The sequence below is a fragment of the Meriones unguiculatus genome, chromosome 2 (assembly GCF_030254825.1).
Source record: "Meriones unguiculatus strain TT.TT164.6M chromosome 2, Bangor_MerUng_6.1, whole genome shotgun sequence".
Taxonomy (NCBI): domain Eukaryota; kingdom Metazoa; phylum Chordata; class Mammalia; order Rodentia; family Muridae; genus Meriones; species Meriones unguiculatus.
The window spans coordinates 187,850,204-187,872,302 of NC_083350.1; the positions used below are offsets into that span (position 1 = coordinate 187,850,204).

The 22,099-nt window shown below is 51.8% G+C and overlaps 1 protein-coding gene across 4 annotated transcripts in view; it reads right to left on the minus strand.

Annotated features, from left to right (window-relative positions):
• Positions 1 to 22,099, minus strand: part of Trim2 (tripartite motif containing 2) — a 131,676-nt gene that overhangs the window by 97,615 nt on the left and 11,962 nt on the right. The window contains exon 1 of one of the 4 annotated variants that reach the window (XM_060378505.1): positions 4,999 to 5,148. The exons of the other annotated variants lie outside the window; for them this stretch is intronic. The gene's annotated coding sequence lies outside the window, so the exon portion shown is untranslated. Of the gene's footprint in view, positions 1 to 4,998; positions 5,149 to 22,099 lie in introns of those variants that run through there. 4 annotated transcript variants of the gene reach the window in all.

The window sequence follows — 22,099 nt, forward strand, 5'->3', positions numbered from 1 at the left end:
TCAGCAGTTCCGCCTTCCTCTAGGACCCTGGCCTCAAAAGCTGCACCCAGAAGATCGGGACAGCAGGAGATCTGTGTGCTGCTCAGGTTGGTATGGCCTATATGTGGAAAACGAGGCTCCCACCGGAGACCAGTATTCTCAGAATGCCCTTGTGGAAGGCAGAGATGCCTGCCCTTACCCCACTCCCCAGTTTTTCCCCAGCGCCAGCCACAGCTCAGACAATGGCACTCTTGCTTTATTGCAAGTGCTGAGTGTGAGAAGACAAGCTGCTTTTTAATGTCTTGTGACTGTCTGTCCTGGTCACATATCCAGCACAGCTTCTGGGATTTCTAGGGTCACCACTGCCTTACAAGGGTCTTTCCGTTTTCTGTTGGTAATGTACCAGCAGTAATTAATATTTATGTATGTCCCCATTGTGCCCAGAACAGAGAAGGGACCCAGAGCTACAGCAGCTACCCAAGCTGAGAGTAGATGGAAAGAGCTTCCCTTCCTAGGAAAACACCAATGGCTGCTATTTCCTATTCCAAAAACAGTCAAAAGAAAACAGCCGAGTCCAGGGAACAGCGAGAATCATAATGTACACAGCCTCAGTCTGTTCCCTTGGTTCCAGAGAAGAACCTGAGGGGCAGTGACACATTAAAGGGATTAGATGGTGCTGGCCACTCTGGAAATTTAGTTAGTGCCTACCTTCCCTGAAAGCACTTGGGGACGAGAGCAGGAGAGGATAATGCAGATCTCACTGGATGCTAGAAGCAGGCAGAGGCCACCCATTCATATTTACTTGAAGCCCCTGTAGAGCGGTCACCATATCCACATTTTAAACATTCCTCGGTTTCAGTAAGCCATGGTCAACTGAGATCAAAAGACACGAAGTGGAGAATTCTAGAACAAAGCAGCGTATCATTACTGCTTGTTCCTGCAAGTGCTCCTTGGGATTCACTATTGTTCATTGCTGTGTCTCATTATGAATGAAAAACTATGGTAGATATGGATGTGCAGAAGAAAGTCAGTGTACCCTAACTCCACCTCATGGTCAGGGCTGTCCTCACCTCAGTGTCCTCACCTCAGCCTCAGCGTCCTCACCTTAGCCTCAGTGCCCTCACCTCAGCCTTAGTGTTCTACCTCAGCATCTGTGTCCTCACCTCAGCCTCGGTGTCCTCACCTCAGTGTCCTCACCTCAGCCTCAGTGTCCTCACCTTAGCATCTGTGTCCTCACCTCAGCCTCAGTGTCCTCACCTCAGCCTCAGTGTCCTCACCTCAGCATCTGTGTCCTCACCTCAGCCGCAGTGTCCTCACCTCAGCCTCTGTGTCCTCACCTCAGCCTCAGTGTCCTCACCTCAGCCTCTGTGTCCTCACCTCAGCCTCAGTGTCCTCACCTCAGCCTCAGTGTCCTACCTTGGCATCTGTGTCCTCACCTCAGTGTCCTACCTCGGCCTCAGTGTCCTCACCTCAGTGTCCTCACCTCAGCATCTCAGCATCTCAAGCCCAGTGTTGGAATGGCAGTGGAGAGAGAGAAAACCCTCTGGGCAGTTAGAGGCCTTGAGGGGTTGCACGGGTGGGAGGTGAGATGAGAGCAGTGCTCCCACAGGGTAGCATGAGGCGAAAGGGTGCCGGGTCCTCCTCAGAAAGGGTCTGACTTTCTCTCTGTCTTTTTGTGAGTCCCTTTAATGTACCTGGATGACAAACAGGGTGTCTACCATGTTTGGTGAAGGAGTGTGCCTGCTAGCTTTAAAGATATGGTGGGGTGTGAACTCTGAAGTACAGGGACTATGACTGTGTGCCAAATCTCCATTCCTCCCATCGCTCTTGTAAGAAGGCCCGGGAGCCCAAAGGTCACCAGGCTGTCGTTCTTTAGAGAAAAGTGTGCCTTTTCTCTAAAAGGGGATGGCCTGCCACTTTCTGTGATCCCGCTGGATTACACACTGGACTTTGGGGGCCTCCATTTTCTTAGGGTTCACTACAGAAAGGGCCCAGTGAAGAAATGAGTGCTCCCCTCAGGCTTAGCAAGGAGTGAGGCTGGGTTTTCTGTGGCATGGGCGAGGCCTTCACTTTTCATACTCTCTCCTAGACTGGCTCCCAGCTCCCAACCTGGCCCCTGTAGGGTCAGGCTCCGTGCTCAGCAATGATTTCAGCCTAGTCCTTGTGGGAATTCTCGGGAGTACCGTTTAGGGAGTCCCATCCCACTGGGGATATCTGTGTCTCCATCTTTCCAACCCTCAGTGTCCTGTGGGGGAACCCTGATGATGAAGATGGTGAGGGAACCTCAGTGAGCAAGGGGCTTCCCCAGGACACCTCATCAGCAGAAACTGGAGCCAGAGGTGAAGTTCAGCTCTGTTTTCCCATGGGCCAAGTGTGAGAGTGAGCTTAAAGGTATCTCATTGATGGTCAGATGACAATGGCTCAAGGGACACACTTCATCCAGAGTTACCTGCCAGCCAGCCTGGCGTGGAAACTAGAATGTGACCTTGCATGGGTGACTCACTAGTTTCTTCCTCCAGAATTTTCACACGAGCCTGAGATACACTCAGCAAACCTGCCTGGCCCGTGGTTAGGCCTAAAGCTGAAATAAATACATTTACCACAGGTTTTCTGTGTGCTGAGCACTGCACAACAAACTCTTTACTCCCAGACACACTTAAGCCTCACAATGGTCCAGTCAGAAACCCTAGAAGAGTGCATGACTTACTCAATGTTACACAAATAAAACAGCAGAGGGAAGAGGTGACCAGGCTGTGTCTGCATCAAAACTCTTGCTCTTTTCCCCAGGCTCTGGAGCACCTACCTCCGCCTGGTCATTCTGGAGTTACCCCCACCAACAGGGCAGTGCTGAGCCCCAAGAACCACCCTTCACCCGACAGGCTTTAGGACCAACCACATGCTGCAGATTAGGGCACTGGTACCCAGAGATACCCAATTTACACGAATGTCCGTAAGAGCTGACCTGAAGGGTGAAATCCTAGAAAGGTGTGATGCCGAGGTTTAGAATAAGAAATATATATGTGCATATTATATTGTCCCTGTTTCTTGGCAAACAGTTCTTGAAGCCATTAGGATGCACAAACTGAAAAGGTAGCTCTGTGTGCTCACGGGATATACAAAGGCCGAGGGCTTCCAGAAGCCTCAGGGAAGGGGTCTATTGGTCAAGGGAGTGGGCCACTCTCCTACTGCAGCACCAATGCCAACCTCCAGGGGGCAGAACGTTTCCGGAGGTTGACTCAATCCCCAGTGGCAATAACCCAACCAATCCGGCCTGGGTAATGAAGTCTCAGTAAAACCAAACCAAACCACCAATATCATCCCCTGGGCCTGTGAAGGCCCCTCCACAGCCCAGTTCTACCCCACGCATCTCCACCCGCTGTTTCTGTTCTTCCTTCCACGCTTTGTGATCTGCCTGTAGACATAAACACACTTCCCTGGGCTCTACAAATCTTTAACACCCCAGTTGACTGGAGCCACAGAACTTCCGCGCTACAGCACAGCGTTAAACGCAGGTACACTAGTCCCCAAACCTCTCCAGGTTGCAGGGACCCCTGATTTACTGCTGATTTACAGCTGGCAGTCTCGGGTGAAGGTAGAGTGTGGGAATGCAGTGTCCCCAACAGAGTTTTCGGGGCGGGGCTGGGAGGTAGGTGATGCGCACCCCTCCCTTTCCCCCTGGCTCCACTGCACCCAGGCCAGTCTGGAGTTCATTTTCCCAGTCAGCTCTTCCCTTTACTAGCCTGCTCTAAGGAGCACGCAGCCCCCTCTGTCCGGGCTCTCAGAGCACTCACTCAGAGCCCTTGCTGACTGGCACACGGCCTTGTTTTCACCGATTAACTAAACACGGTGCTGCTTTGGGTCCAAACTGACTTGCGAACTGACTTTTGCGTTCTGATCTAATTCCATCTGGTGCTCAAAAGCTTGACATTTTCAAAGGTCCCGTGTCCAGGTAGCGTCCAGATCCTGGGGAGAGGCCAGAGATTAAGAAAGCACAGCCACACTGGCCCGAGGCGCCAGCCTCCCTCCCCAGCTTATCAGACCGCCACCCACATCAAACACCGCGCGTCTCTGACTTCAGAGCACCGGGCTCCTCGGGAAGGCGCAAGCGTCTGATCAAAGCGGCCGCGGACGGTTCTCGGGCCCAGCAGGAGGCGGGGGTTTCTAAGGCGGTTGGCCGGGTGCTACCTAGGGTGCAGCCATAGCTCTGTGCTAGGACAGGTGTCTACTGCCGAATCGGCTAAGAGGAGGGAACCAAACCGAGCCAGGAACCTGAGGCGTAGACAGCAGCAGGGCTGCGCAGGCGGCGGGCAGGCTCCCCACCCCACAGCGTCCTCCAGGTAGGGGGTGAGGGAGGGGCGCCGGGCAGCCCATCCCCGCCCCGCCCCGGCCCCAGCCTCTTCACTTCAGTAATCAAGGACAAACTCCCTATTCGCCCCGGGCTCTTCCTTATTCCAAGTACCCTTTGAGCACTTTTACGAGGTAGTTAAACTTTACAGCAGCTTGCTGGCTCACAGCCATTCCCACATTTACTGAATGGGTCTGTTTATGACGCGTTCACTACGCCTTCCTTTTGAAAATACTAAAACACGTTCCATCTCCCAAAGGGGGTCGGCTGGGGTGCACAGGCTAGCTCCCCGCGGCAGAGGTAACCCGTGAACAGGCGCACTGGGCAGGAGAAGCGCGGGAGTCCCGCAGCGCGGGGGAGGGGAGGGCGTCTGCAGCTCAGCCCAGCGCTGCGGCTGCTGCCGGGGGGGGGGGGGGGTCAGAGCTGCTGCCGGGGGGTCAGAGTTGCTGCTGGGGGTCAGAGCTGCCTCTCTCTCCCTCCCGCTCCTGCGCGCTCCCTCCTTCCTCACCCGGGAGGACCAGGCTCCTGTAAGCTTGCTGGGCAAGTCTCAGGTAACCGCCTCGCCTCCCTCTGTCGGTGCAGACAAGACCTGAACACCGTGAAAAGGCGAGCAACTCGCCCAGAGCTCGTTTCCCGCCGAGCCCACGGCTCTTCGCACGCGCGGAAGTTCTTACCTGGGTTCCATCGCGGCCACTCCCGGGCAGCAGCGACCGCCCGGCCTCCTCGGCGCTGGGAGCTCAGCCCTCGTTAGCCCTCAGACAAATGAGCCCCTTATAGTCACCAGGCTGTGAGTTAAAGGGTGGCCCTTGCAAAAAACATAAACCGCTTGTCCGCTCAGGCCAAGCGGAGGGAGGGGCTGCGGTATCAGGGGACAATGGGAGCCAATGACCAGCCTCTTTGAGCTCTGTTTGCTTAAGATATTGTGTTTCACCCTGAAGCAGGGGAGACAGGGAGTAAGGAGCACTGAACAGGAAGGGCAATGGCCTTTTTTTTTTTTTTTTTTTTTTTTTTAAATTGAGGTTCTCTTTACTCTGACCTTTTCTTTAACAACTGTCTTCACCAGGTCAATCCCTTCAAGTATGGCTTGAATCCTACTCCTAAAACCCGGACTTCAGAAAGCACGTTGCAGAGGGACCCCTGGGCTCCCCTCAAGTCAATGCTTCTCTTTCCAACCCACCCCACTCGCCCTATTGCCTTCCGCTTCTCCTGTCCCCAGTGCCCAAAATGATAGCCACAGGGTCCACTTCAGGATGTACTGGGGTTCTAGGTCTTAGTTCCAAGAACCCAGAAGAAAGCTTTGGCTATAAACACGACCAAGTCAGTCCACGCTGCAGTCCACGCTGTCTGGGCTCCATGTCTGAGGAAGGCAAGCCCGGGTGGGGGATGGGCTGAACGAGCTCTCCCTTATCCCGCAGCACCTTATCAGCTCAGTGGGAGGCTGGACCCTATGGAGGTTCCCAAATTTCCAAAGGGACAGGCTCTGCATGACAGGAGGCCCGTGGGTGAGACCTCGCTACATTGCAGAAGGTTCTCTGTGAGCCTCTCTTCCCACAGAGGCTGACGCCCCTGTGATGGGAGCAGCAGCTTGCTGAGGTTGGGGTCTCTAACCTCACAGTCCCCTGAGGTCAGGGGCAACTTTTCCTAGCAGAACCCAGAGGAGTTCAGGGCTGAAGCTGGCCTCATCTTCACCTGCCTTGTGCGGGAAGACGCCTCTATTTCGTGTCAGCTCCTGTGTCGGCAGGTTGTTAAGGTCTCACGGGGCTGTTCAGGCCTCCTTCAAGGAAGGAGCTCATGTGCGGCTCCTGAAGGAGCCAAGTTCTCCTCTGAGGGAACGCCAGCAGATACTTGGGGGGGAGGGGGAGAAGAGGGTTTGTGGAGGCGACTTCCCAAGTAAAGTGTGGACAGTTCCCGGATGCTGCTTCCTTCCTTTCTCCATACAGTGCAAATCCACAGGCTCTGGAGCTTCCCTGAGGTGGGATGGGTGCTGAGCAGCTCTGCCTCCAGCACGGTGCACCACCGCTCCTCTGCTTCACCCAAGGACAAGGCCACCAGGCTGCCTCCGTTGAAGTAAAAGGCCAGTATCCCAACCCATCAGGTCTACTGCGTGAGCTTTCTCAGTGCTGGGACAAAGTCCTGGATGTAAATGACCCAAGGAAGCGCTTATTCTGCCTCGTGGTTTTAGAAGAATCAGCCCACAGTTCCTAGGCCCCAGGCACTAGGGAAGAACATGAAAGTGACAGGAGGTACGAAGAGAGGAAGGGAGCTGGGGACAAGCCCTCAACACACGCACCTGTGGTAGGTGCCTCACACTAAAACCGTGATTCCCACGCAGCTCTGGGCCCTGGTCAGTTTTGTTGCCAACTAACACAAGCAAGCAAGGGTCGCCTGGGAAGAGGACGTTTCACTTGTTCAGCAGCCATGTCTGTGAGGAATTGTCTTGGTTGCTATTTGATGTGGAGGGTGAGGCCACTGTGGGCTGCACTGCCCCTGGGTCCTGGCTTGTGTAAGAAGGATGGCTAAGCGGGACTCAGTGGGAACGAGTCCGAAAGCACCATTCCTCCGTGATTTACGCTCCACGTTCCTGCTCTGACGTCACACACTGCTAGATTGTGACCTGGAAAGTGTAACATGAAATAAACCCTTTGCTCCCCCAGGCTGGTTCAGGGAGTTTACCACAGCAAAGAAGAGCAGAAGCACCAGAGGGAGGGAGGCCAAAGGCCAGACCTGGACCATATGACCTCTGGCATCTCATTGTGTTTCCAGGGAAGGCCTCCTAGTGGAGAGCCTGTGGGCCTGAGCTCTAGAGCTGAAATGACCAAGGTCTAGTCCTTCAGCAGGCTCTGCCTTCAGCTCCCATGCTGTGTGTGTGTGGTGGTGTGTGTGGTGGTGTGTTGTGGTGTGGGGTGTGTGATGGTGTGTGTGGGGTGGGGCGTGGGGGGTGGATGCTAAGAAAGATAGGTACTACATATTTCTTCTCATATTGGCCTCTGGACTCGTATTTCTCTGTGTGTGTGTCTTTCTGTCTCTGCCTCTGGTTCTCCTTCCCTTTTTCTCTGTGGGGCATGTGAGTATGTGCATGTAAAAAAAGTAGAAGGGGAAGCTTGAGAGGGGAGGAAGAGAGCTTAAGGGAGTAGAGAAGAAGGTTTTGAAAAAGGGAAATTAAAGTAATCCATGCAAGGTGAAAGCAGAATTCGGGGAGCACTTGGGGAGCAGGCAGCCAGCAAGAGGGGGTGGCAAAAGGCAATAGATGAAAGAGATGAATAAGAATCAAAGTTTCAAACTTTAAAAATTCAGCACTTTTATATAAATATAAAGTAACAGTGCACTCAATAAGAGTGTTTGATGCGCTTCCAGTGTCCTCATAGGACATACTGAAAGAAACTAGGCCTGACTTGTAGCATGATGGCCTCAGGTGGTATTTGTCAGAGAAATCTTCCACCTGGGAAGGCTTGCAATGCTCTACAAGGCAGTGAGACCCTGGGTAGCAGAAATTACTGAAACAAAGAAGCAAGTGAACAAAACAATCCTCCATCTGTCTGCCTGTCTATGGCTTCATGATGCAAACTGACTGATGGAAAAATAAAAAAAAGCATTACCCCCCCTACACACACAAATTGCAGGAAAGGAAAGAAGGAAGGGCAGGAAGAGGGAGTGGGAAGGAAGAGAGGGGCAGGGAAGTCAGCCAGCGAGCTCTCCCTGCAACTAGAGCTCACAGCAGCCTTCTGTGGGCATTCTCTAAGAACAGAGCGGGTTTGGTTCCTTCCCAACCCCCACAAGCCTGCGTGTCATCTGTGGAGTCCTCATTGTAGTGTTTTCCATTTGAGATGTCCCACACCCCTCAGTATGTAGCTTTTGAGTCTTGCTTTGTTGCTGTTCACTGGTGCTGAGATTAATCCTAGGACCGCGAGCATCTCTGTTCTGTTTCTTAGCATCAAGTGGGTGCTGGCTGCTGAACTTAGCATTTTCTTCTTGCCTGGGATGGCACTTCCAGCCTGGAGCCAGGCTTGTGCTGTGCCTGCTCATGGTCTACACAAGCTAAGCTAAGGCTTTTCTCTGGGTGATCGGAGGCCAGAGGAAGATATCTGATGTCCCGCTTCATCGCTCTCCTCTGTGTTCTTTTGAGACACAGTCTCTGGCTGAACCTGGAGTTAGGCTGACAGCCAGAAAGCCCCAATAATCCCTCCATCTCTGCCCCTCAAAGATCTGGGACTATAGGCACTCAATCCCTTTTACAAGAGTGCTGGGGATTTGAACTCAGGTCCTCACGTTTGCTCAGCAAGTGTTCTCACCCATTGAACCGTCTCCCTATGAAGATTTTTCATGCCTCTATTTTCATCATATGTAGTTCGGTGATAACATGAACTTTTACCCACGGCTGCTTGCGTGGAATGTGGGGTAAGGTACGGGATGTACTTAGCATCGTGCTGAGCACAGCGTCGCTAGGCGTCAGCAGGTGTGTGCTGTTGTTGCCATGCGTCGCCGTGCACATCAAGTCACCCTCACACCGCCTGCTGCCTCTTCGCCTTTTTCAGGCTGTTGTCCACAGTAGATTGTCCTTGCCCTCATCCCACCTCCTTCTGGCCTTTCTCAGCGTAGACTTCATCTTCCTTCCTCCTGCTCCTCCTCCTCTGCTTAGACAAAGTCTCTCCACATGGCCCTGGCTGGAGCTTGCTGTGGACACCAGGCTGGCCTCAGACCTAAAGAGAACCACCTGCCTCTGCCCCTGACTGCTGGGCCCGAAGGCATGTGCCACTATGCTTGACACATCCTTCATTCTTCTATTAGTGGACAACGCTCTGAGAAACTAAACATACCTCGCCACCTACAAGACTCCCCCAGACTCTATTAGCAAGCAGAAAGGAACTTGTCATGAGTCTGAAATTTATTTTTAAATGACTTTTAATTGTGAGTATGTGAGGAGGTTGGGTTTACATACATGAGTGCAGATGGCCTCAGTGTTTTCTGAAGCGAGCATCTCAAAGCTAGGAGTGTCACTTTTATCCAATTAGGATAAATGAAAACACATCTAGATTGTTCTAAATATGTTACTAACAGCCCAAACCTGGAAGAAGGAGACTAATGCAACTGTGGTAGAGCCCCACTCGGCAACAAAGCTGAGCTACCGATTCACAGACCGTGAACACAGCTCCAAGGCAAAGCTGAGTCAAGGAGCCAGCCACAGGAGCGTGCACCGTTTGGTTGTGTTTATAGAAAACCAAGCAGAGAGCCGGCTGGGTGCAGAGGTCAGTGGTAGAGTGTTCGGCAAGCATTCGCAGAACCTCGGGAGTCATCCTTGGCCCAGCAAGGAACAGGCAAAACAGTCAGGATGGTGGAACACACCTGCAGCCCCAGGGACTGGAGAGAAGACTGAGGAGCATGGGAGCCTGGACGTTCAAGGCCAGCCTGGGCGACAGAGATGGAGCGTGTCAAAAAAGCACAGCAGAAGACACAGCACAGCGATCCTAAGGGCATGGAGGCAGGGGCGGAGGGCATGATGGGAACATGCGTGTTGTGGATTTGTTTACATTAGGAACTGTGGGCTGGAAATGATTGTACTGGAGTCTCTGGAAGGTCCAGAGCTGCCAGGAGATGTAGAACTTTCTCCCAGGCCAATAACAGCTTCATCCTCTCACCCGCTGGGACGTCCTCCCCAGCCCTTGCATGCTTGCAGCCTCAAGAGGGAGGAGAGGGAAAGGCTGGCCTTTTCTCTTTCTTTATAGTCTACTTCTCCCTTCCCATCTTTCATGGTTTCCTTCCTTCTGGAGTTGGCCCAAGGGTGGGAGATGATTATCATGTCCTTGGGTACCAATAGAATAGGATGTTTGTTCAGAACTTGGCATTTAGTCTCCTGAAAGTCTGTGGGGCCTTGAAGATGGCCCTGCTTTGAACCTCTTATAGAAATGCCTGTGGTGTGCTTTCCGTTTCTCTGGCTGACGTTGACCCTTGGTGCCTCATCTAGGATTTCTTTGTCAGATCCAGTCACCCTCTTTTCAGCCCCTTGGAGAGGGACCCCTGACGTGGCTCCTATTACAGGCTCAGGGGAGGTTTGCTTGGTCTCTGGTAAACGCTGTCTTCTTGTTCCACAGCTGGGCAACATGAGGGACGTGGTGGCTCCTGGACCAGCCTTCTCCCCTCTCCTTTTTCCTTCCTCTCTTCTCAGCCATATGTTCCACCAACCTCCAGAATGAGCACCAAGTTCTCTCAGTGGTCTTCTTGCTTCTTCCTTGTCATGGGGTGGAGAGAAAGGGCCCCTCTGTCTAACACTGGAATTTCTGTGACGGTGCTTGAGCATGGTCTGCTGGTTTATGGTGAGGGGATTATGCAGAGAGCTGTGACGTCATCACTCTGATGGTTTGTGCTTTCTTTAGCCACCTTCCCTGCACAGACAAAGCTTGCTTCCGCCCATCCTCTCCTGCCCGGCTGTTTGCCATCATCTGGAAGAGCAGTGCTTTGCCTACGAGGACAGAGGAGGAGGTATGGCTTGAGAACCTGGAGCAATGGCCCTGCTCAGGCTTGGGAAAGCTGTACTTCTTTCAGGACTTGGCAGCACAGACAAGCCTGGCAAGAGGCGCCCAGGCCTGCTGGCTGGCGTCTGACGTCCTGGGTAACTTCAGGAGATTCTGTCCCTGAGTGACAACACCCAGAGGACTAGGTCCTTCCAGCTCTGGCCAGAAGGTGAAATAGTTCCACAGATTTGCCCAACATTTAGGAACTGTGCCCCAAAAGCCCTTGAAAAAAAAAACTGTCTGGAGGCACACACTTATTTTGCTCTCTCGTCACTCAATCCCATAATGTTTAGGCCAATGTAAGCTAAGATACTATTACATTACAGGTAGATAAGCTGAGACCCAGGGACGTCAAAAGACCCAACGCCATACTCCACCATGCTCCAGATGTTCCTGCGAATGGACGCTGCGTTTCCTGCCCTCAGCACTCTTGGTGCTCTGGGGTGAGCAGTCCTTTGTTGGAGGCTGTTGTGGGCATTGTGGAAGGCTCAGCGGCGGCCCTGGCTGCTGAGCTCATCCCACTTGGCTCCTCATTCTTGGAGCTCCCGATACCTCGATGCTGTCAGATGTCTACGTGCTCACAACCACCACTCTGGCAGTTCCCTGCACCTCTGTCCACAGGAAAGGTCGAGTTTAGTAACCACTGCCTGTGCACATTCAGATCTCCCGGTCAGTGCCTCACCAGACCAGCATTTGTCATCAGACTCTCCCGGGCGGGACAAGCATGGCTGTTATTAACTGGCTCCTAGGTGAAATCACCTTCTGGTGCTGCAGTCCTCCTTGTGATGTTCCTGTGTGGCCGTGTGTGGTGTGTGTGTGTGTGTTCGTGTGTGTGTTGTTTCTCTGAGTCTGAAAGAATCCTTTGAGAGTGGAGGATTATCCCCTGTGACTGACAGAATTCATCCCGGGATGGTCCGTGCTGCTGAGTATGCTGCTAGGGATGAAGCAGTAGCTCAGTGCCCACTACTGGCTAATCAGTGACTACTACTGGCTAAGCTACCCTCCAGTAAAGCTTCACCTTGGCTCCTGTTCTGCCATGCTAAGGATAGCACAAGGGGTCTCTCATGAGGAGGGCAGGTGCTCTATCACTGAGCTAGGCCTCTAGCCTCAGTCCGGCTCTTTTCAAGCTGGAAGACAGAGCTGTGTGGCCCACAGGTGCAAGCACCACTGCAGACGGAAAGGCAGGATGAGGAGGTAGGAAACACCCCACCCCCCACCCCCACTCGGACTGTCCTGAGGCACCTGAACCCACCAGGTTGTATGGAGGAATACAGGCAAGCCAAGGAGGTTTTGAAAGCTCTAAGGTTGTTTTGTTCTATTCAAGTCGGCTTCGAAACCAGGGGGTGGAGCCAAAAGGCCACTGCAGTGACCAAGAGCAGCCGAGACTACCAAGTCGGGGTCTGGGTGTCTGCAGTCCCTCATCCTCATCCTCCTCACTAAGGACCGAGCACTTCTGTTCCTATCACCACATGCACGTTGAAGCTCTGAGCTCTGGTGAGGCTGTTTAGAGACCAGAAGTCATTAAGTTAAGCGAGGGCCTAAGGGTGAGGCTCCAACCCAGTGGGATTTAGTGTCTTTCTGAGAGGGGACATCAGAGTGCTTACCCCTTTCCCTTTGATCTCCGCCTTCCCCATCTCCCTTCTTCCCTTCTTCCCTCTCTCAAACTCACGAGCAGGAAACAGCAGAGGAAGGCCCTGTGGGTACACTGTGATGAGGTGGAATGTAGCCACGCCCGCCACCCCGCAAGCCAGAAAGAGCACCCTTTCCAGGAAACACACAAGAGCTCTGATGTCAGACTTCAGCTTGGAGAAAGTCAACATCTGTCGTCAGGTCACCTTGCTGCTGGTGCTTGGCCAAGGCAGCCCCTGCTGGCTCAGCTCTGCCTCTCTCTCCTGGGCTGGAACCCCTCCTGAGCTGAAGGTCCCATGTCTCTCTAGTGTAGCTTTGCTCCCTCTTGTCCCCACAGGCATCACATTCTTGCTCAGTGATGTATACATCCTAACTCTTCCATAAGCTCTCTCTCTCTCTGTGTGTGTCTCTGTGTCTCTCTCTCTCTCTATCTCTCTGTCCCGTGAGGAGCCCCCACTGCACACGAGCCTGCCGCCACGACTCCACACCGCTGCTGTGCACAGGAGCTGCCCGCCTCCTCAGCCTCATCATAACCTTCCCATCACAATGGACTGACATCCCCTGAAACCAGGAGCCAAAGGAAGCCGCTCCTTCCTTGTTTCTTTCCAGCATTTGGACCTTGGTGATTCGAAAGTAACCAATGCACAGCAGAAAGCCAGAGGCATCCAGAAACTGGGCAATGGTGGGGTAGCCACCGGCCTCTCACAGTCCAAAAGATCTCCTGTCACGGATCCTGACACTGGCAGTCACATGACCACTTATTCCTTAGTCTCCGGAACTATCCTCCCATCCCAAAAGCTGGGACTAAAACCCACAAAGGCTCTCCTTCCATCAGGACAGTGCTCAGATAAGTAGACTTTTAATATGCAGGGTCATACAGATACTTCAGTCAACACAGCCTGCATGATAGTGCCTTCATGAGTGCAATATCCAGGGGCTGGGAAGATGGCTCCGTGGTTAAGCTCTTGCTTATGGGGAGTAGGAATGAAGGTTCCCAAGGGGCTCTTTTATAATATCTCTGGGTTAAGAGCACAATTTCCAAAGTTTGCCTTTCAAAGACTACCAACCCTGACAACACTGATATAGCACCAAAGAGCCCACATGCCAATTAGCTGGCCAGCCCCAGGCCTAGAGCCTCAGGGTCCTGATGGAAATAACAGCCTTCATCCTAAGGAAGGTAAAAGTTAATGAGGCTGCACACTATGCAAAAGAAAAAGAGAAAAAAACAAAACCTGTTACAGGAAAGCAAAACTGTTAAAAATGGGCCCTAAGTGGGTGGAGTTACTGAGCCTCCTAATTTCTTGTGGACAACTCATTCCGGCTGTTGAACTGTCCTCACAGAGGCAAGGTTGCCTGGTGATCCTTCGGCTCTCTGAGGACAGAGCGGATGCTTCTTACTCGTGGCTGGGTTCAGGTGGAAGCTGACCACAGCCGTCATCTCTTTACTTCCATGCAGCTGTGGGGTGTTCTTAAGAGTAGCTCCCAGGCTAGAGAGAGCTCCGGGCTGCAGTCCTCTCCCAGCTAACCACATGGAACCAGCAAGTAGATTGTTCTGAAGACAAATCCCTGGCCCAGCATGGCTGGGTGGCTGCCTTCAGGTCCCTGCTTTGAGTTCTGCAGCTTTGATGACCTAAGAGTCACAGGCAAGACACTATGGCCCACCAATAAAGATCCCTTACAAACTCTCATCTGGGATCTGGGGAGATGGTCAGTGGTCATTGCCCTTGCTGCTCTTGTAGGGGACCAGTTCATTTCCAGAACCCACGTGGCGGCTCACAAACACCCTCTTCTGACCTCTGAGGGCATCAGTTCATCAGGTAAACCATGTGGTGTATCTACATGCATGGAAGCAATCCATTCGTGCCCTTAAAATAGACCTAAAAACAAAACAAACAAATCCCAAGTGTCAAACCCCTCCTCAGGGAGACCGCAATTTGTGTCCAGTCCATCACATGAATAAACCTTGTCACTGCTAAGACTTGGGCTCCATTTTCTGTAAGACTCAAAGTGAGAGGAGCTCAGAATCACTTCTTGAGAATGCAAGTGCAGGTGCTCCCATGTGGCTCCGAGATGCAGTATTCCCAAGGTAAGCTTCTGTTCGGAAGCAAACAGGATGAAGAAGAAAGAGTTGTGGAATAAGTCTGCGAAACTTTTTGTTTGTTTGTTTTGTTTTTGAGACAGGGTTTCTCTGTGTAGCCTTGGCTGTCCTGGACTCACTCTGTAGACTAGGCTGGGCTTGAACTCACAGAGATCCACCAGCCTCTGTCTCCCAGAGTGCTGGGTTTACAGGTGTGCACCACTGAGCCCAGCTAAGTCTGGGAAACTAAGAATTCTTTACCAAGCCTTTAACATGTCTTTGTACCGGGTGTATATGGAACAAGATTCTCAAATTCCTTTGACTAAGAATCTCTTCTCTCTCTGTCCCTCCCTCCCTCCCTCCTCCAGAAATGATACTCTTTCAATAAAAAGATTACTGCTTGCCTGGAAGTCAGCACCTTGACAGACTAGAAAGACTGCTATTAGCATATCTCTGTCTTTCTACAGAATAGGCCTCTGTGCCCACTATCAACTGCACAAAGATTGTTCCCACTCTTCCCGTACCCGGGAAGCTGCCAGAAGGCTCTGGAGTCTTTCTTCTTACTCAAGATATTCACCTCTGGTTTTAAAAATAGCTTGTCCTCTTGGGTAAATGCCAGGTGACAGGTTAATCTTTAACTAGTAGAGTGGCTGGCCCGTGGAGTTTGGCCCGGTCAGTGGCGTGGGAGTGTAGTCTGTCTGAAACGGCAGGGCTGTGAACACACCCTGCGGGTGCCCATCAGCCATGGCAGAGGTGGAGGAGCAAGAGTGAGGCTGGGTCAGTCTGATGCCCAGCAGAGCTCTAGGGTCACAAGCCTCACAGAGGCTGCCAGGGCAACGCACTCTTCTTTTGGGGCTTGGCTGGATAGACTGATAATTGCCCACTATTCTTCCAGAACCCCTTCCCTTTTTTGCCACAGTGGGGCTTGAAGCCAGGGTCTTTTTTCACTCGGGACCAAGAAACTGCTGAGATGTAAGTAGGCCCATTAGACTATCCAGAATAAAGACATTATCCCTGACTGATTACACCTACCGATGGCTCTGAGACTATTGTGGCCCAAGAAGTTTAAGTGAAAATATAGAGTAACAGTTGTGAGAAAACAGGTCTTCTAACATCAGAAGCCATCTTGCTCCCCGCGCCTCTTTTCCACAGGCCTCCCTTTCCTGGTCTGCACTAAAGAACACCTTAGACTGCCGTGGAAGCCAGCGGCTGAAAATGCCTAGCCAGCGAGTGAAATGGAACAGAGGCCCATCCTCATGTGGATGCCTCTTGTCTGAGAGGGAAACAAGTTTCACTCCTGGCAAAGCACCCATTGGGAACTTTCAAGCACAACTGCATTGACTCTTGACAAATATAATTGAGAGCATAAATAAACTTAAAATTGGAGCAAAATGACAGCAAAAACCAGGAACTACTATGCTGTCTTTAGTCAGGGATAGTAGCTTTAACATTCAGTTACCACTGTTTCTTTCTCCCCCCCCCCCTCCCTCCCCTCTCCTCTTCATTTACAAGGAACAGCCTACACTATATCCCTTCAGTGTGCATTTCCTAAGGCTGAGGACAAGAGTTCCCACACAGTGCTTGCTCAGCCCTGGAACCTTACACACAACCTTCAGAGTCCAACTGTCCCAATAATGTCTGATTCAGGATCAAATCAGGATCATGCAGGCATTTGTTGTGTCTCGAGTATCATTTTTTGGGGAAGGGGCCATGGTTGGTTGGGACCGAGGGCCTCATGTATGCTGGGCAAGTGCTCTGTCACTGGGTTTTACTCTCAACTTCAATGAGGAAGAAAGAAACCAAACCTTGAAGGACATACCTCGTTTGCACATGTTGCCTTTGCCATTCCAAGCACCATGACTCTTGATTAAAAGGTCTTTTCAGTGACATATATTTCTTTGTAGTTATGAGGTACGGTGTTCTGATTCATGTCTACAGTAGGCGTGATCAACACGGGTAATTAGCAGGCTTATCACCTGAAGCATTTTTTTTTTCGTGGTTTGAATGTATCCCTTGCTTCTTTTCCAAGCCCATCTTCCTCCTGCTGTCAGGCCTGGCCTCCAACCCTGAGCACTGCAGCTCCTCTGGCTCAGCTCATTCTGTCCACTGTGCAATGCCCTTTTCCGTGACTCCCCAAATCTGCTTCCTGGCATCAACCCTGTTCCAGGCACCGGGAAGACCCCTGTCACTGTAGTGTCAGAATTCTCACTCCTGCAGCTGGCATCGCACTTACAATGGATTCCTTAATGTGATGGGTGGGAGGAAGGTGGCGGGGGAGGGGGGAACACGTGCCGTTTATTGAGAGCTCGGAGCTTTCAGTATGCAAGCTTCTTAAATGCAAATAGCAATTAAACAGCCGACTATGCTTTGTTCTGATACAGTGCTATGTACCCGATAAAGGGGATTTAGGACACAAGATCTGTTTGACCTCGAAAACTCCTCTTATCTGTGGTTATACAGGTGCGGGCCTCCTGATGGTGCCAGCAGCCTTGCTGACCTTAATCCTTATTACTGTACTACAAGACATGAATCTTATAAACTAATGAACTAGGCACAGATGTGTCTGTTGCTAAGGTAACTGTCCTCTGTCGTCAGGAGCTCTGGAGGAATCCTGGGGTGGGCAGGCTGCTGACAACGCTATAGCTGAGGCCACCTGCCTGGTCTGCAGCTAAGGATGCCCTGCTCCTCCACACACATGGGGTGGCCCGTGCCTAGCCCCATCTGACTGGGAGGTACCTTTCTCTCTCTGTCTCTCTCAGCTCAAAGACCAACCCCAGGTATCAATGCCAGCTGGAAAGAACTCAGGAGAGGGTGCAGTCATTTCCCCTAAGTGAAAGGCACCGGCCAGTCCTCCTCCATGTGAAAGGGTCCATCGTCACACTGCAGTGCCAGGACCAGTCACTAATAGTGTGAGGGGAAGGAAGGAAACTGCTGGCAGCTGCCAGTTTTCTCTGAGACCTGGAGCCAGAGGGGCTGGGAAGCCATGGTGGGTTCAGTGCAGACGGAGCTGCAGTGGCTTAGGTGCCGGGGACTGCAGGGTCTCTGAGAGTGGGAACCAGCTTTCGTCCTGCCGGAAGCCAGAGACTTTCCCTTGGATTTGAACCAGGAATTAGAAACCTCAGCGCCCCACCCCTCCTGAGTCCTCATCCTTCCAGCACCCAGCACCTCCATGCCAGCACAGGGCAGGGAAGGAGCTGAGGGCCCTAACTCCTAGGGAGCTTTTACTCACTGGTCACAACCCGCTCACAGCGGGGCAGGTATCACTGTGCACTGTGCCCCGGTTAAAATCCACCCTCCTCCCACTCCCGTGTCATGGGATGCCACACCCACAAGCCCTCTGACCTGCTCCTGCCTTGGTCAAGTTCAGCCTTCAGCATGGCCTGTCTCTGTGCTGTGCCTTAACTGTCCCTCTCCCTGACTTCCTCCTCCCCAGTATTTCCCTATACAGATCTGTAGTGTTACCTCCTTACTTTTCTCTCATTGCTCCATCTAAAGATCACTGTGGCTTTGAGTCTCCCTCATTATCGTAAGGCCCGTCATCACCCCCTCGCACACTGGACCCAGACATTCACTTGTGTCTCCCAGCGCAGGCTGGAATTCCTAATACATCTGTGCCAAGCATGTAGAGAGCTCCGTGTTCATGCCCCCCGGCCCAGCACCCCAAGAAAACTAACCCTGCTGAGAAAGAGCAGGAGGGGCCAGACATTTCAGGCCGAGGTTACTTAGACCTGAAAGGTTTGGCCTGTGGTCAGGCAGCACCACAGGCAAGCAACCCATGACAGAACAAAGCTCTCCTCATGGGGTCTGGATGTCCCAGCAGGCCCAAGGGCTGCAGACGGAGCATCCACAGTGGCCTTAGAGAGACGCTTATTCAATCCATAGCACCGGTACTCACTTTAGAGATTAACTATGAATGGTACATACAAAAGACAAGACAAAATAGGCCTAGCCTCGTCCTGCCTCGCTACAGATAGAGTCAACAGTCATTGCTGACATCAGCACTATTTGGACGGCTTACAGCAGCCCTTTGTGTCACTAGAAGAAGATGTGCAAGACTGGGGTACAACCCAGCATTCAGCGTGTGCTCTGCATGTGCAAGGCTGTGTGTTTGATCTCCAGGACCCCAAAAGGAAAGGGTGCTGAGGAGATGACTCGGTTGGTAAATGCTTTCCAGGCAAGCATGAGAGCCTGAGGTCAGATGGCCGGCACTTACACATGGGCACCTGCCTCAGCTGGAAGGAGGCTGGAAGAGCTCCAGGGTTTTCTAGCCAGCCAGTCCAGCTTAATCAATGATCCCCAGGTTCAGTGAGGGACCTGTCTCAAGGAATTATGTGGAGAGCAACTGAGAAAGATGCCCATGGTTGATGTTCACACACACACACACACACACACACACACACACACACACACACACAGCTTTTAAAAAGCGAAAGAAAAAAAAATGTCCTGTTTCATTGCTTTGAACACAAACAAGGGACAGGGACCTGGCTGGTTCTGCTGGGTGGGGCTGTTCTATGCAGCTGTGTGAATCCTAACCCAAGTGCCCTTCCCCATCCCTGCTAAATGTCCTCGGAGGAATAACACCTCCACAACTTGCTGACCGTTTACCCCGTAGGTGATGTACCAGTCGTCAAAAGGCAGCCTCTGGTGCCTGCTAGCTTGTGTTTGGGGTAGCTGAGTCAGGACTGTGGGATGAAACACCAGCACTGATCAGCACAGATGCTGGGATGTAGGCCCCCTGCCACACACAGCTGAACCCACGCAGCCCCTCCCTCAGCCTGGGGCTCGCCAGGAGGGGCCTGCTTATTTGTCTCATTTAGTGCTTGTCTTACAGTTTCCATTGCTGTGACGAAACACCATGACTAAAGCAAGTTGGGGAGAAAAACTTTATTGGCTTCCACGTCACTGTTCACTACCAAAGGGAGCCAGGGCAGGAACTCAGGCAGGGCAGGAACCTGGAGGCAGGAGCCGACGCAGAGGCCAGGCAGGGGGCTGCTCACTGGCTTGCTTCCCGTGGCTTGTTCAGCCTGCTTCCTTACACAACCCAGGACCACTGGCCTAGGGACAGCCCTGAGCCCTCCCCCATCAATCATTAATTAAGAAAATGCCCTATATACTTCCCTGCAGTCTGTTTGTTTGTGTGTTTGTTGTTTTGTTTTTGGTTGGGGGATATTTATTTATTTATTTATTTATGGTTTTGCAAGACAAGTTTTCTCTGTGTAGCTCTGGCTGTCCTGGAACTCACTTTGTAGACCAAAGATGCACCTGCCTCTGCCTCCTGAGTTGCTGGGACTAAAGGCGTGAGCCACTACAACTAGCTCCAGGAGGCATTTTCTTAATTGAGGTTCCCTCCTCTCAGATGGCTTTCGTTTGTCTCAAGCTGACATAAAGCTAACTAGTCCAGTGCTCAAAGAATGCCATATAATCCTACTGATTTTTCTAAATATATTTTTCCTTCCCCATAAAAGTGGGAAGGGGCATGGTGACTAATATTGGGATATTTTCAATTTTTTATTCCACTAGGAACGAGCTACTGTCTCACTGGGTTAAGTCTGGTCCTATTTTGTCTTTTTTCCCCTTCCCCTCTTTTTTCTCCTCTTCTTCAATCTGTTTCCTCACCCTCCTCTGTCTCCTCCCCCATCTCCTCCTTCCCTTTCTCATTTTGCTTCTTCCATTAAAAACCTAATATTGTTGTCTCCAACAATCAAGCCATTCACTGTGGTACTCAGAGGCTGGAAATGTGCCATCACTCACCAGCTGTCGTCACTCTTGGTTCCTCCATGGACAGCCCCCCAGCACACTTGTGACCTGCAGATGTGGATGAAATCAGGGTGCCTGGACTGTGGGGGTGGCCATCTTGGAGGGACTCGGAGTTGCACACAGCGTGTACCGTGCAACAGCGGGAAATGTGCGTAGGCCACATGCACTGAACCCAGGCGTGGAGGGATGTCAGATGTAGACATGCAAGCATCACTGAAAATGCAAGCAAGTGGCACTTGGAGGCTGCCCAGAAGCCGGAGAATACGGCACAAAGTTGGCCTTCTGGACAGAGTGACATCAGAGGATCAAAGGGGTTTCCTGAGCATTAAAATCTTCACAGACAGGAGTGGCAGCGATGGCTCAGTGGTTAAGTGTGTCTGCCGTCCTTCCAGAGGGCCTGAGTTCGGTTCCCAGCCCACGCATCGGGTGGCTCACAGCTCCTGTAACTTTAGCTCCAGGGATCTGATGCCCTTTCTGATTTCTTGGGCACCTGTACTCAGGTGTGCGCACTTACGTGTGTGCATGTGTGCAAGTGCATCAATTTAAAAATCTTCACTAGTTCTATGGTCTAGGAAACACCACACAAGTTCTTATGTATTCACATATACATCACACACAGAAGTGTAGCCGTGTGCTTTATAAAACGTAGATCACACAAGGAAAATCACAGATTGAAAGCTTGCTGCCACTGGGAAGTGGGGGCAGGAAGAGCAGCAGCCCACCCACCCACAAAATCCTGCCCCAAATAAACAAACGAGATTAAATCAAAATTCACTTGCCGGGTCAGTTTTGGTGAGCAGAGCCTAACATACAGTTTCTGCTGGAGGACCTGATAATCCGTCCGTGGTTTTCTGGGGCTCATTGGATGAGTGAACAGGACATCTGTTGGGTGTGCATTTAAGCGTGGTGTGTAAGCGCTCTGAAGCAGGTGGGTCACTGGGATAGCTTTCCTGAAAGAAGCCCACGCATGGCCCCTACACACCCACTCTGTTCTCCATTTTCAGATGTGTGCTTACGTACAGCTAACCATATTCTTTATTCCAGAAATCTCCAGAGATAAGCCAAGGAATACCAAGAGGAAGACAGATGGCAGGCAAGGCTCCTCCAGCATCAGCACCTTCTGTCATAGTCTGTGCTCCTGAGCCAGAATATGCAGAAGAGCAACTCCGGAGAGAAGGCTTTATCCCGTGATAGAAGCTCACATCTGCAAACCCCGCGTCCAGGGCATGGAGGCGGGAGGACCGACGCAAGTTCAAGACCAATCAGGGTGAGAAGCTGAGGCCCTGTCTCAAGAAACCAACACAAAGACAGTAAAATATCTGCTTCAGCAGCCTCTGCAAGACTGGCCCCCTTGAGGGGTGGAACCACAAATGACCCTTTCTTACTGTCCGAAGCATTGTCGGTGTAGATTTGGCCCAAGCCTGTCCTCTCTCCCCTGCATTTCCTCACTGTCTCTGCAGAGCTCCCTCCTCGTTTCTCCCCTGCTTTCCATGGACGCAGTCTACAGCACCCCCCCCCCCGTTCTCTACTCCCCCAGAGGCAAGAAGTGCTGAGCGGGACCCAGCTCACTCTAAGTATTGAAGCCGAACTGAAAACACGTCCTCTAGGAAAGACCCCACTGCAAAGTCAGCCATGGAAGCAAGACTTTGAACACCCATGGTTTCTTTGCTTTTGATCTTTCTGTGACAGAAAACCTTCATCCAGAATGTTTTTCCATGTCGAGGTTTGTCATGGCATGGTGCTAACATCCCGGCATACCCTCAATGAGCTGTTTGTTGAGAGCCCTTTCCTTCTGATTGCCAA